The following is a 13,184-nucleotide window of genomic DNA, read 5'->3' as shown; positions in this document are numbered from 1 at the left end:
TATCCTCTCCCGAGGCGGAACCGGACCGATTGTTTCTTAGGCTCGTGGGACCACTGATAACTTAGGAAAACCAGGTTTGGTACGCTTTCAAAAAGGATTACCGTAAAAAGAAGTAACACGGAGTCAGTCTTAAATAATAATCAGGTTTACTTATTATTTGCACAGGAGAGACAAGGTAGAACAGGCATCAAAATATTCTCTACTGGTAATACAAAATGTTCAGCATTATAACAGACAGTTTATCTCTTATTGAGCCCACCCCACAATATAATATCAACATGAACAGGGGTAAAGGCTCATTTTGGGGGCAAGGTAACCTGTTCTAAGGCATCATAGATAAACTGTAGCCACATCTTTCATGGGTAAGAAAGAGTAGGACAGGGAGCAAGGACATCTTATCTTAGCAGTTACAGTACTGTCCCTTCTGAGCAAATACATCATACTTTATGCAATTATCCAAAGTGATACAATACAATAATCATACAATAATTATAATCTAATAAACTATTGATTAGAAATTATCTATCAATTATTATTCATTGTAAGCCTACAGTATGTAATGCATAGTATGCCTTTAAACCCGTACTTCGCCGTACGACCGTGTGGCGCAACCAGATCTACAATCTCACAGTTTGAGCTTGAAGGCTGTTTCTTTTTTTTCCGGCACGCGACACCGTCGTACGGCCGGAGTCTATAAAAACCCACGTTGTGGGCGGGGCTACGGGTGAACTCTCTCCACGAACCAGACGCTGCTTTGGAACTCGGTTCACAGACAGAGAAAGTTCCACATGATGAGGAGGAGAGTTGTTTATCTGAAGAGCTTCTTCAATAACAACAAACACCTTTTAAAACATTTTCCGGAGACGTTTTAAACCGAAGCAGTGACGTGGAAACATGCGCTCACGTCACCGCCGACCGATATCGATCCATATGTAGATCGATCGTGTCTTTTTTTTGGCTGCTTTTTGAGGTGCAAAATAGTGAAACTTCAACCGTTATATCTACGCTACTTTGAGATGACAACAACCGGACGGCAGGTGCGTTGAACGACTATTTATTTGGAATAACGATGTTCTCGTTTAGTTTTTTGTAGATTTTTTGACCTTCTGGTTTGTGTAAAACGTTAGACATTGATCCAAGACGGTCATTTGTCATCAGTCATGGATGAACTACAACATAGTGTTTGCACTTTCTCCCTTTTTGGCCCGTACATCTACAGAAACGTTTAGAATTCAAATATAAAGTACTTACCCTATGGCCATGGATGTTACAATTATGTACGGGCCCTCAGAAGTACCCGTATATTCCGTATTGTTCAATAAAAAGCATTTTAATCCGAATGATGGCCATTTTCTCATAGAGTTATAATGTATCGAAGATGCAATACACCTACCTACCGATAGGGCCTCGTAGTTGAAAACGTGGAGAAAATATGAAGAAAATGGCCACCGATCGGATTAAAATGCTTTTTTGATGAACAATACGGAAGATACGGGTACTTCTGAGGGACCGTACATAATTGTAACATCCGTGGCCATGGGGTAAGCACTTTATATTTGAAATCTGAACGTTTATGTAGATGTACGGGCCAAAAAGGGAGGAAGTTTAAACACCAGGTTGAAGTTCATCCACGACTGTCATATAACATATGACAGGCATTCATCATGGCTATGTAAACGTATTTATTACTCAGGTGTTTTGTGTTGTCGTTCTTCTGGTTCTTCTTAGGTGTTTTGTTGTGATATAAACCTATGATATCCCCCCCCCCCCTGGCCATGGAGGAGAAAGGGAGATGTTCTCAGAGGGTTGGTGGAAGCCAGCAGCAGCAGAGAAGCAAGTCTGCATGCTTGATGATGGACACTTTGTCTGAGGGAGAGGCTGTTCTCAATGATGATGAGGCCATCATGAACTTCTCCAAGGGGCTTGAAGGTATAAACGCGACAAGGGGACGTCATGATGAAACCACCAGCTCTGGAGATGAAGAGGACGAGTCCCACCAAACGGTAACGTTATTATGCAAACTAAATAATGAAGGTATTCCTAACTATAGTGAGTGTAATTGAATGAGTGTATAGGTCAGGGTCTTCAACAGGGGGTCCTCAGAGTTGCTACAGGGGGTCCGCCAAATCTGTGTGTGATAAGATCATTGTTTTTTTTACCTTAACCACTTGAACCCGAGCATCCCTATTCTAAGGACAACTTTAGCCGAAAATAGCCGATCTACAAGCTCACAGCGAGGCGTTGTGAGCTTGTAGATCTGCTATTCTCGGCAAATAGGGGGGAAAAAAGAGCGGACCAAGTACAGAGTGAAAGTTTACTAAGTATTGAAGGTTTAAGTCGCTAATGTCTGAAAATACACATTAACATGAATCCAATTTCATAATTGCCAGTTATGTCAGAGTGAATACTCTATTATTATTTAAGCCAGTTAGGCCTATACACATAATATTCCAAGTAAAGCTGACATGGCAGGTTTATTTGTATTGCACGTTTCAACAAGGCAATTCAAAGTGCTTTGGTTTACATACAACTTCAAGAGAGAAAACAAAAACGCAAATGAAAAGAAGTGGAAACAAATTCAGAAAAGGTCCCTGCCATGCCGGGTTTGTCTATCCAGGGCCCGCAAATGTTGGAAGGCAGTTGTAGACAATTGGAATGGCATATGAGAAATCTGAATGATAGATCTTGATCACATGACTATCAGAGATAATATCTATCGATTTCTGTGAGTTTTGGACAAAAGTTGTAGGAGTTTTAGCAAAAAAGCGTGTTTTGAAGAAAACGCAAAATGGCGGGAAATATAGTCGGCACAAACAAACGGGGCCTATATGGGGAGTTGCATCATGAATTTAGAGAAAGAAATTATTTTCATTGTACGACCTACAGTTCAATTGTTATTGGCCAAAACATTGCGGGAGATTAACTGGTGACGGACGGACTAACAGGGCAAAAAACTAAAGAGAAAAAGAAGAGTTGCTGACATGGAAATGGAAAAAGCAGTTATGGAAAAAAGCAGTTGCTGACAAATATTAATTTGGGAGTCCTTGCCATGAAAATGTTTGAGAACAACTGGTTCAAACAACATTAGGACACAAGGCCAAATAAGCAACTACACTTTCAAGTAACTTTACAGAAAAACAATCCCAAAGTCGCTTATAATAAGCGGACACTCTCAGTTTAGAAAGAAACCAGTGATCGACATCAGGGGCCTCATTATGCAGAATGTCTTTGTTCACAAGTTATCATATGTCTAAAATGTATTAAAATTCTTTTTGATCTTTTTGACAATTAGCAGATCAAAAATGTGCAGATCTACACATTTAGCAAATCTAGAAGATCTTGTAAATCTTGTACATGTACTTAGTTACTTTATGCCATTGGTTCTGTAGCCTAACTGGGTTATATATGTGTATATGTATGTATATGTATGTCACAGTACGATTGAAAAAGGAACTCGGTTTCATCCACGGAGGCGCGCCACCTGAAGGTGACTTGAGCCAGGAGAGGCACCGCCGAGCGAGCTTAGGCGAGCGTTGCGTTGTCACCTTTAGTCGACTCAGCGCCGTCTGAGTTATGACGCGATAGGCACAGCATCGTATCATGCCCCCGCCACCATGTCTTGGTACCTCCGATACGTCATTTATTTTTTTGAGGTGTTAATGTAGCATCATAATCATTTTAACCACTTTATCCATTTATACGTTGGCTATTCAAAAATAGCAGATGTACTGTACAAGCTCACAGTGCAGTACATCTGCCATTTTTGAAAAATATAAAAAAAAGTTTGGAAAATTGTGAATATATTTGTATTTTTTATTTTTTTTACCTGGCACAAAACCTTTTCAGATGGGGGGTTTGTGGCCAAATATTAATTTGGGGGTCCTTGACATAAACACGTTTGAGAACTACCAGGTATTTTAATCCCACTGATGAAGCGATGGTGAACAGCTGCATCAAAGCTTAACCTCTTAAACCTTTATAATATTTGACCCAGGCCTCTCTACTTGGTCCACTCCTCCACGTGTACATCATCATGTTCAGTGCAGGTGCATTGGAAGGAGAGTTCCATCCAGTCTAATGGAGAATCCTGCATACATAATGTAAAATGTTCTCAATTCATTGTATTTTGGTATATTAAGGGACTAATGTAAACAATGCTGCCCAGATACTGGCCCTCATTTATCAACGCGGTGCAGACCAAATAATGGGCGTACGGCAAGATCACTGCAACTTTCGGCTTTTATCAATATATCCTGTCTTTGGCTTCAGCGTACGGTACACTCAAATCTCACGTCTGGTCGAGAGCAGTTGTAGACGTTGGCTGCACCCATTTGTTCCATCCTAGACATGCAGAGCAGCATTGTCTGACAGGCATCTAGACACATATCCACTCCAAAATGTATTATCTAACACACTAATAAATAATCCCTGTGAAAATATAACATTTTATAAACTAATTTAAACAAACCGCTTTCTGGCTGCATTGGCTATTTGAAAATAGCATCTACAAGCTCACAACACGCATTGTGAGCTTGTAGATCTGCTATTGTCAAAATATACGAGCGCCTATGCGAGAGCATTTTCGGGAGTTTGGGTTATCTTTTCATGGCCACCGGGTCCAACACACACCAGCCTTCATCCATTAATGTTCTCTCCAGGCTATCTGTCATTACCGCGACGCGACACGGCACTTGCCCGCCCGAGTCTCACTGGGAAATGGGAATAGCCTACATGACTGCTTTATTTTAGTGTAACTCGAAGGCGCACTGCTCGGTGAAGAAATGAATATACATTACAAACGTATTCCATTCATGGTGATGTGGTATCATAATCTGTCATTCATGTAAGCTACTATTCAGTGTAACACCAGTAAAACACCAGTATTTTATATTAAAATGCAATAACTTTGATATTTGTTTTTGTCTCTCTTAGTAAAACAACAATGGATGAAGATAAAGATAGTTTCATAGATTTTAGCATTTTATTCTGTGTAATGTATCTACATTATAAAGATAATGTGTCTTATTATACATTTAAAGGATGATAGTCTTACAGTTATCATAGTGTTCATACAACAATTAAATTTACTTAAACGTTGTGGTAAACTAGTTAAAACAAGAGATAACAAAGCTATTGTCATGTAATGCACATCAAAAAACAATAATAAAAACATTATTTATGATTAACATACTGATGATTGCACTTGACTTGATTTTTTTCATGTTGCTATATATATATAGCGACATCTAAAATGACAAAGATGCTTTCCCGAATTTAAGAATGTATGGGCTTTCCAGGGCTGCTCATACTCTTCCTATATCCATTAGAAGCAGTGAGTGATATTGCACCTGGAGAGCAGTTAGGGGTTAAGAGTCTTGCTCAGGGACACTTTGACACTTTTGGGAAGAGAACCAGGGACCTTTTGATTCCCAGGCTGCCTCTCTACCCACTCAGCTACAGTCTTTTCACTGTTTAATCCTCTGCTTCTTTCCATCAATACAGGTTTTAGACACCAGTGTGTTTTGTTGACATTGTGAATTGTTAACCCTCTGATTCCTCATCTGTAAATTAGTCCAGTGACTCTGATTATTAGTCAGCTTGTGGACATTTCCATCGATATTTTATTTTTGCCTCAGACATACAAAATAAGTGATCCATAATGTTTTTACCAGAAATACATAATCAATGTACAATCCTAACGTGCCTGCTGTATTGTCTATGCCAATGTGCTACAGTTTTACAATGAATTACAGTTACAAAGTATATCTGCATTACTGAGCCACAAAGAAATATAAGCCATTCATTAAGCTAATCTACAAGGTCACAACACATTACATCATGATATGTTGAGAGATTGTAGATCTGGTATTTTTCAAAACATTTCAGAAATGTTTCTAATCATGTATTTATTTACTTGGCCTATAATAACATGGGGCATGTCATTAAAGGCCAAGTAAATAAATAAATAATTAGAAATGGGGATGCCAGGGTTAAAGAGGTTTCCTATTCTGAAGAAAACCTTAAGACTGCCAGGAGGCTAAGACAGGCATAAATGTGGCATGGTGGAAGTCTATTCCGTATTTGGGATTTCAATAATTGGGTCTTATCAGTACAGTGCTTCTATCGCACATTAGAGCGGTTTCACACTATGGTCCTGGGTGCGCACCCTGGACCACTTGGCTGATGTTGCGGTAGTGTGAAAGTTGCGTATCGTTCCCCGAAACGGATCACCGTAGCGTACCCGAAACCACCTCCCGAGGTAGTTTTGGATCCGGATCATGCGTGCTCGGGTACGGAACGATGCAATGTGAATCCATCCGTTCCAACAGGAGGAAGTGGACTGCTAATCATATATCATTTATATATTTTTATAATGACGCATTATTTTAGCTGGGTTATACCTTCTCATAGCTCTACTTGAATGTTGACAAGAAATAATAATCCCGCTAGTGTTTGAGTAGCGCGAGCCGTGAAAAATAATAAACAAAAAACACATGTGTGGCGAACGTATTTATAATGATAAATTCACCAAGGATTAGTCTGTGACGTCACTGCTAAATTACAAAGGATGCGTCCGTGACGCCAATATCATATTAACAGACGACAGTGCATTTCGAGGTTTCAAAGACCAGTGCACACACTGCTTTAGTTGTGTATTGTTGATCTGTTGTTATTATAACTCAAGACAACGTCAGGAACACAATCAAACTTTATTATTCACTCTAGAATGACTTTTCTACTGTGAATGACATTCTGTCTCCCAAAGCGTCATAGTCCACAGCGCCCCCATGAGGCACCTATTTACCATTACTGTTAAACAAAATGGTCTCGAGTCTTGGCCAGTGTGAATGCTGGCCAGCCAAGCGCACTCGGGAACGGAGGGGGAACGCTTCGCTTCAAAGGCACCCAGTGTGAGGCCGCCATTACATGAGCAAATGGCCTTTTAGGTGCAGAGGTGAGTGGGGCATTATGATTATTGTAGAGATTGCTGGCTTTTCAGAGGACAGTGTTACTTGAGGTCAGGAGGAGATCAAGTTCTACCAGTTCTACCTTACCAATCCAAAACTATTTGTTTTTGATTGGTATGGTAGATAGTTGTGGTTTCTTTCCATTACGGTGATATCTTGATGAGAAAGCTTCTATCATGATGAGGGAGTCTAGACCTTGCTCAGTTGTGATGTAAGATATGTAGAACAATGGAAAAAGAAAGGTCAGAGTCAAAAACATCATACAGTATGTACATGATGAGTGAATAGATAATGATACAGGGCATGAAGGGAATGCAGTGTCACAACTACTTTCATGTAAGGGCTCCTAACTTTAATCAGAGGTGAGCAAAATGTATAGACCAATTATTTGTTTACTAACATTGAGCCTGGACGCACAGGTGATTGTTTCACGCAATCAATTTCCAACCTGTTTCGGGGTGCACTGGTTTCAGCACACCCCAACCCCCTCTTGTGTGTGTTGGCTAGTGAGACGCGTCCTAACGAGACCTGATATAATGGGTTTCGTTGCGCCAGTATGACGTCGTCTGTTAAGGGGTCTATAAGCTGGAGGTCTGATGGTGATTGTGGACCCCCAGGCTGTGGATAAAGGGTTTCTAGCCTACTGATTATGATTGTGGATTTTTATTATAGTTATATACTGTTCTTTTTCGACTCTTTGAAACACTTTCTCTCAACGGTGAACATTTTTTCAAGAAGCTTTAGCCTACTTGACCAGTTCTGCCCTCCTTTGCTTTTGTAGCAAATGAATCCTGTTGAACAGATCTGTTTTGGATCTTTTCCTACAGTTTAATTGTCTGACCACACCACAAATGAATGCATTGTCTTAAAAAAATAAAAGGGTTCTCCAACAAAGGATTAAACACACATTTAGCTATTTTCAGGAAATGTAGGTAGCTATTATCAAACATGACTTCTAGCTGTCTTGTTACTTACACCTGATGCAGTCATGTATGGTACCATGTACAATACCACAAATCTCCTGCAACATATTAATGAGCATGTCATCCCGACAGAAAAGTACAACCAATATTCAAATCAATTTGAATTCAAAGATTAGATTGTGAATATTCAGTATGTTTTTACATTATCATGAAAAAGAAGAATATAGACGATATTTTTGCATATTTTCAAAAGAAATAAACAAAAATAAAATGGGCCACGGACATAGACACGTCGTGCCATGGACATGTTTGCCCGTGGACGGACATGTTGATGACCCCTGCTTCAGGAGTTTATACAAATATTGGTCATTTGTAAATGCAGGCAGCAGGCAGCAGGCAGCAAGGCAGCAGGGCACAGAAGCGTATCACATGACCAGAGTGGGGGAGGGAGAAGGAAGGCTGTCTCTAAACTCAGTTTACACAAGAGGCGTGGGATTTGGCACCTGTTTGTTGATATTTTGGATTTAATCCCAAACCTGGTAGTTTTCGCAAAATCAATGTCATGTTCTCTCACAGCTGGAGAAGGAGACGGGAGCTGCAAACATCGCGGGCCCAGCTCGGCCTCCCACCGCACTCGTTTGTGGCGGTAAGTTTATTATTAGCTTGCCTTACACTGCATTTATAGGACTGTACAACTCGCTGGGGCAGCAAGAAAAAAAAATGAAACGATGGACACACTGGCGGATGGACGGACGGACAGACGGGCGGACAGGGGCAAAAACATAGTCTCGGCCACGCCTTCGGCCTGGCGGAGACAATAAATGGTTTCAATGTCAAGTGCAGCAACAGCATCTTTTGTTGAGAATCATTCCTTAAAGAAAAGTACCAAAAATATTCAAATCAATTTGAATTCAAAGATTAGATTGTGAATATTCAGTATGTTTTTACATTATCATGAAAAAGAAGAATATAGACTATATTTTTGCATATTTTCAAAAGAAATAAACAAAAATAAAATGGGCCACGGACATAGACAAGTCGTGCCATGGACATGTTTGCCCGTGGACGGACATGTTGATGACCCCTGCTTCAGGAGTTTATACAAATATTGGTCATTTGTAAATGCAGGCAGCAGGCAGCAGGCAGCAAGGCAGCAGGGCACAGAAGCGTATCACATGACCAGAGTGGGGGAGGGAGAAGGAAGGCTGTCTCTAAACTCAGTTTACACAAGAGGCGTGGGATTTGGCATAGATATATGGTGTCAAAGCCCAAAAGCACCTGTTTGTTGATATTTTGGATTTAATCCCAAACCTGGTAGTTTTCGCAAAATCAATGTCATGTTCTCTCACAGCTGGAGAAGGAGACGGGAGCTGCAAACATCGCGGGCCCAGCTCGGCCTCCCACCGCACTCGTTTGTGGCGGTAAGTTTATTATTAAAGACGCACGGAAGTGACATTTTCGGTCATTTTATTTTGAAGGTTCAGCCTGAAACGTCGGCTCAACAACTCTAAACCAATCAGAAGGTCCCATCCCTTCAGGCTATGGGACGTTGGATCTCAATCACTTCAGCCGTGCTGGCACACGGCTAGTGTTTGTTTACAAGTGAGAGAGAGACGGCCAGTGAAGCACGTTTGCTACTACCTGGCTTATTTCTAACCTATAATGTTTTCAGATACATATTTTAGTGTGCAGATGAAGTTTAAAATGAGTAATACACTCATCTTCAATGAGATTCAAAACGGAGTATCTCTGTAATTAAAATCAGCTGTGTTTGAAGAACGTGCAGCTATGGGAATCAAACAGGTGCATGTAATCAAGATTCATTTATATTCATGAAGGCTGCGTTATGTCATCACGCAGCACGTTTTTGTTTACAGGAAGTAATTAAGATTGGCTTTTTAGGGACTTTAGATGTAAAAATACACAAAAATGTTTTTTTTTTTCTTTTTTTTTTGCATCTATTGTTAGGTATGCCCATATGATGACCACGGATATGCTCTAAAAGTGTGAAAAACATATTTTTCATTTCACTACACCTTTAAAGCTTTAAAGGCTTGCCTTACACTGCATTTATAGTACAACTCGCTGGGGCAGCAAGAAAAAAAAATGAAACGATGGACACACTGGCGGATGGACGGACGGACAGACGGGCGGACAGGGGCAAAAACATAGTCTCGGCCACGCCTTCGGCCTGGCGGAGACAATAAATGGTCTTCAATGTCAAGTGCAGCAACAGCATCTTTTGTTGAGAATCATTCCTTAAAGTGTAACAGGAGTCTTTTAACATTTTCTTTGATATGAATGTTGTCAAAATACAGATAATTGAACAACAGAATGTACTGTTGAGATATCCTGTTTTATTCTCTTATTTTCTTACGCCTTGTTATGTAACACCTTGTTTGAACAACAACACTCTCCTCTAGAGGAACTATGCTATCTTGTAGTTAAGATCAGTGTGACTCCCATTGTATGAATGAAATGCAGAAGTTCTTTTCATTTACAGGAATCACTTCTCAGTCCTCCATGTTGACGATGCCTAGATTCTGGAATTTTGTTTCTTCAAAGACAAACTCTGTAGACAGTAATAAGGTAAGCACTAATCTTCCAATACTACATATTAGAAATCAAATAAAATCAAGTCAGCCTATACTAGTTACAGTAGACCACATAATAAGCTACTTTAGGTACTTTTAATTTAGTTGAGTATTTCTATTTTTTTTAAACTTCATTTACAGCAGGGGTGTCCAAACTGTTTCCAAAGGGGTCCATATTTGGATATTCAAAAATAAATAGCAAGCTCACAACGCGTCACATTACACCGCATTGTGAGCTTGTAGATCTGTTATTTTTAAGTATATTCCGATGCCTATACGTTTTAATTTTACTCAAGTCAAATCTTGAGTACAGGCCTTTTACTTAAACTTTACAATATTATATTTCTATATAAGTAAAAATTCAAACTTCTTCCATCACTGCTCCCAGACTATAAGACTTATGAACTAGAAGTGGTCCAATTGAATCTGCAAGGTAAAACAGCCTTTCCTGCCTCAGCCCCAAGATACTTGAGCTCAGCCCCTAATGCAGTGGTTCCCAAACTTTATAGCTCAAGACCCAAAAGAGAAGTACGGTGTCTCAGGGAGACACCACATTTCTCTTTTGGGTCTTGTATACCAGTGGTACACAAACAACGGGTTGCAAGGCGATTTTGTTTTTGGACTGTGGACGATTTTAAAGTAGATACATCACACACACACTTTTTGTGTGTTTTTACTTTTACTACAATTTATACATTATTTCAAAATATTTTCAGACATTCTCTAACAGAATTTCATAAATTGTCAAGATAATAAATAGCATGTAGATCTGCTATTTTCATTATTAGGCCTTTGGTTAAAGGTAGGGTAAGTGATTTGCAATTATTCAACTAATTACAAAATGGGTCTATGTTCTGATAGTACTAGTTACCAGTGTTGGAACTAACGTGTTACAAGTAACGCGTTACTGTAATGCCGTTATTTTTTTTCAGTAACTTGTACTCTAACGCATTATTTTTTTTATTCAGTAACTCAGTTACCGTTACTACTGTACTGTACATGGTGCGTTACTCCGTTATTTTTTATACAGTATTTGTATATACAGCGAGGCGAACAGTGACTGAGTCACTGCAAAACCTTGTATCTCCATCATTTTAAATCTGTATATATATTTTTGGACGGCGAGCCTGCGTGGCCGTCCTAATGGACGGAGTTGAGGCATCTGAGCAATGTGGGGAGTTAACCTCTGCAGGCTTATAAAGAGAGGAGGTGGCTTAGGCGAAAAAGGGGCGTAACGGGGCGTGATTTGGTCAGGGACTCTCTGTTTGTGTGAAAAAGGGGGCGGTCTTGGTAAAAAAGGGTCTGGAACGCGTCGTCATTGCTTCGTTGCCACCGATTGGTTGCTGCAACTTGGCTTCATGCAGGGAGACGCCCCCTCTCACGCCCCCCTCTCAGGTCTGAACATGCCCCCTCTCAGATCTGAACATTCTTGGCATTCCTGCACCACGGCCATTGCTCCCTGGCTTGATCCTGTGTCCATTTAACAGCATTGAAATGTCACCTTATAACTTCCCATCCATTACAGAATGTACCTAAAACATTTAAGTGTCCAATAAATATAAGGTACTTACGATAAACCCCAAAAAATTATCAAACATAAAGTCGGACCTTTATTTCGCATAGTATTTAGCATAGTTTTAGCTGATCTTGTGCGCACATTTTGTTCATAAAAGCAGCAGGTCCGTGAAGTGTCCACGCAGCCTAAAGCCCCGCCCACCCCTCTACACACTGAGCTTTTCATGCCGTCACACTCTGCAGAGAGGTAGACAGACTATGGAGGCATCAGAATGTTGTATTAAATTATAGAATGCACCAAAACATTAATAAGTGTCGAGTTGAATCTATTTACGCAACAATGAAGCCCCGATTTCATTTTTGGTTACAACCACATAGGCTACGGAGATTTTGAAAACATGACCAATGTCAAAAAACTCCCATATCTGCTGGGCGAAGTACAACAATGTGCAAACACAGCAGCAAGATTCGTGAGTTGGTGTGATAAGAGAAGGATATCAAACGGAACACAACCACCCTAAAGATAAGCATTGTGTATATTCCAAACACAGCAGCAAGATTCGTGAGTTGGTGTGATAAGAGAAGGATATCAAACGGAACACAACCACCCTAAAGACTAAGCATTGTGTATATTCCTGCACAGTGATCTTAGTACATAGAAATTGATCTATTGAAGATTCTGGTTGTATTGTTGTATTGTGCTTCCTGCTTTGGGCAGCAGCGTGGTTCTGAAAAATGTTTTCATAGTACCCTTTTGCGTAGTAAAAGCAGACATGTTTTGATGCTCTGTAGATACCTTATCTGTTCCCTTTTTATGTACATATTAACCTGTACATGTTTTCAAATAAAATACATAGTCTTTCAACATAAAATGATTACATGCAAATAGAACCGCATTGTTTCACATGGCTAAAATGCATAGGCCATTCTATCATTATGCAGTGTGCTTTCATTCAATGCAAATATAACCGAATCCTGATGATGGCTCAGGTCACCAGTTGCCTCACATGTTAATGATCACATTACAATATGGATGGGCAGCGATCATTTTACTTTCCTTTTTTTATACACATAGTAACCTGTAAATGTACCTTGTTTTTAAAAACACACATCTTCATGTGACGTTGACTTACAGTGGTTACTTTGTAGATTTTCATTACAAAACATACAGTAACCACTTCAGC

This window comes from Gymnoscopelus microlampas (assembly GCF_963454915.1).
Source record: "Gymnoscopelus microlampas genome assembly, chromosome: 21".
NCBI lineage: Eukaryota > Metazoa > Chordata > Actinopteri > Myctophiformes > Myctophidae > Gymnoscopelus > Gymnoscopelus microlampas.
The sequence above is the reverse complement of the archived record's forward strand: the minus strand, read 5'-3'. Positions refer to the sequence as shown.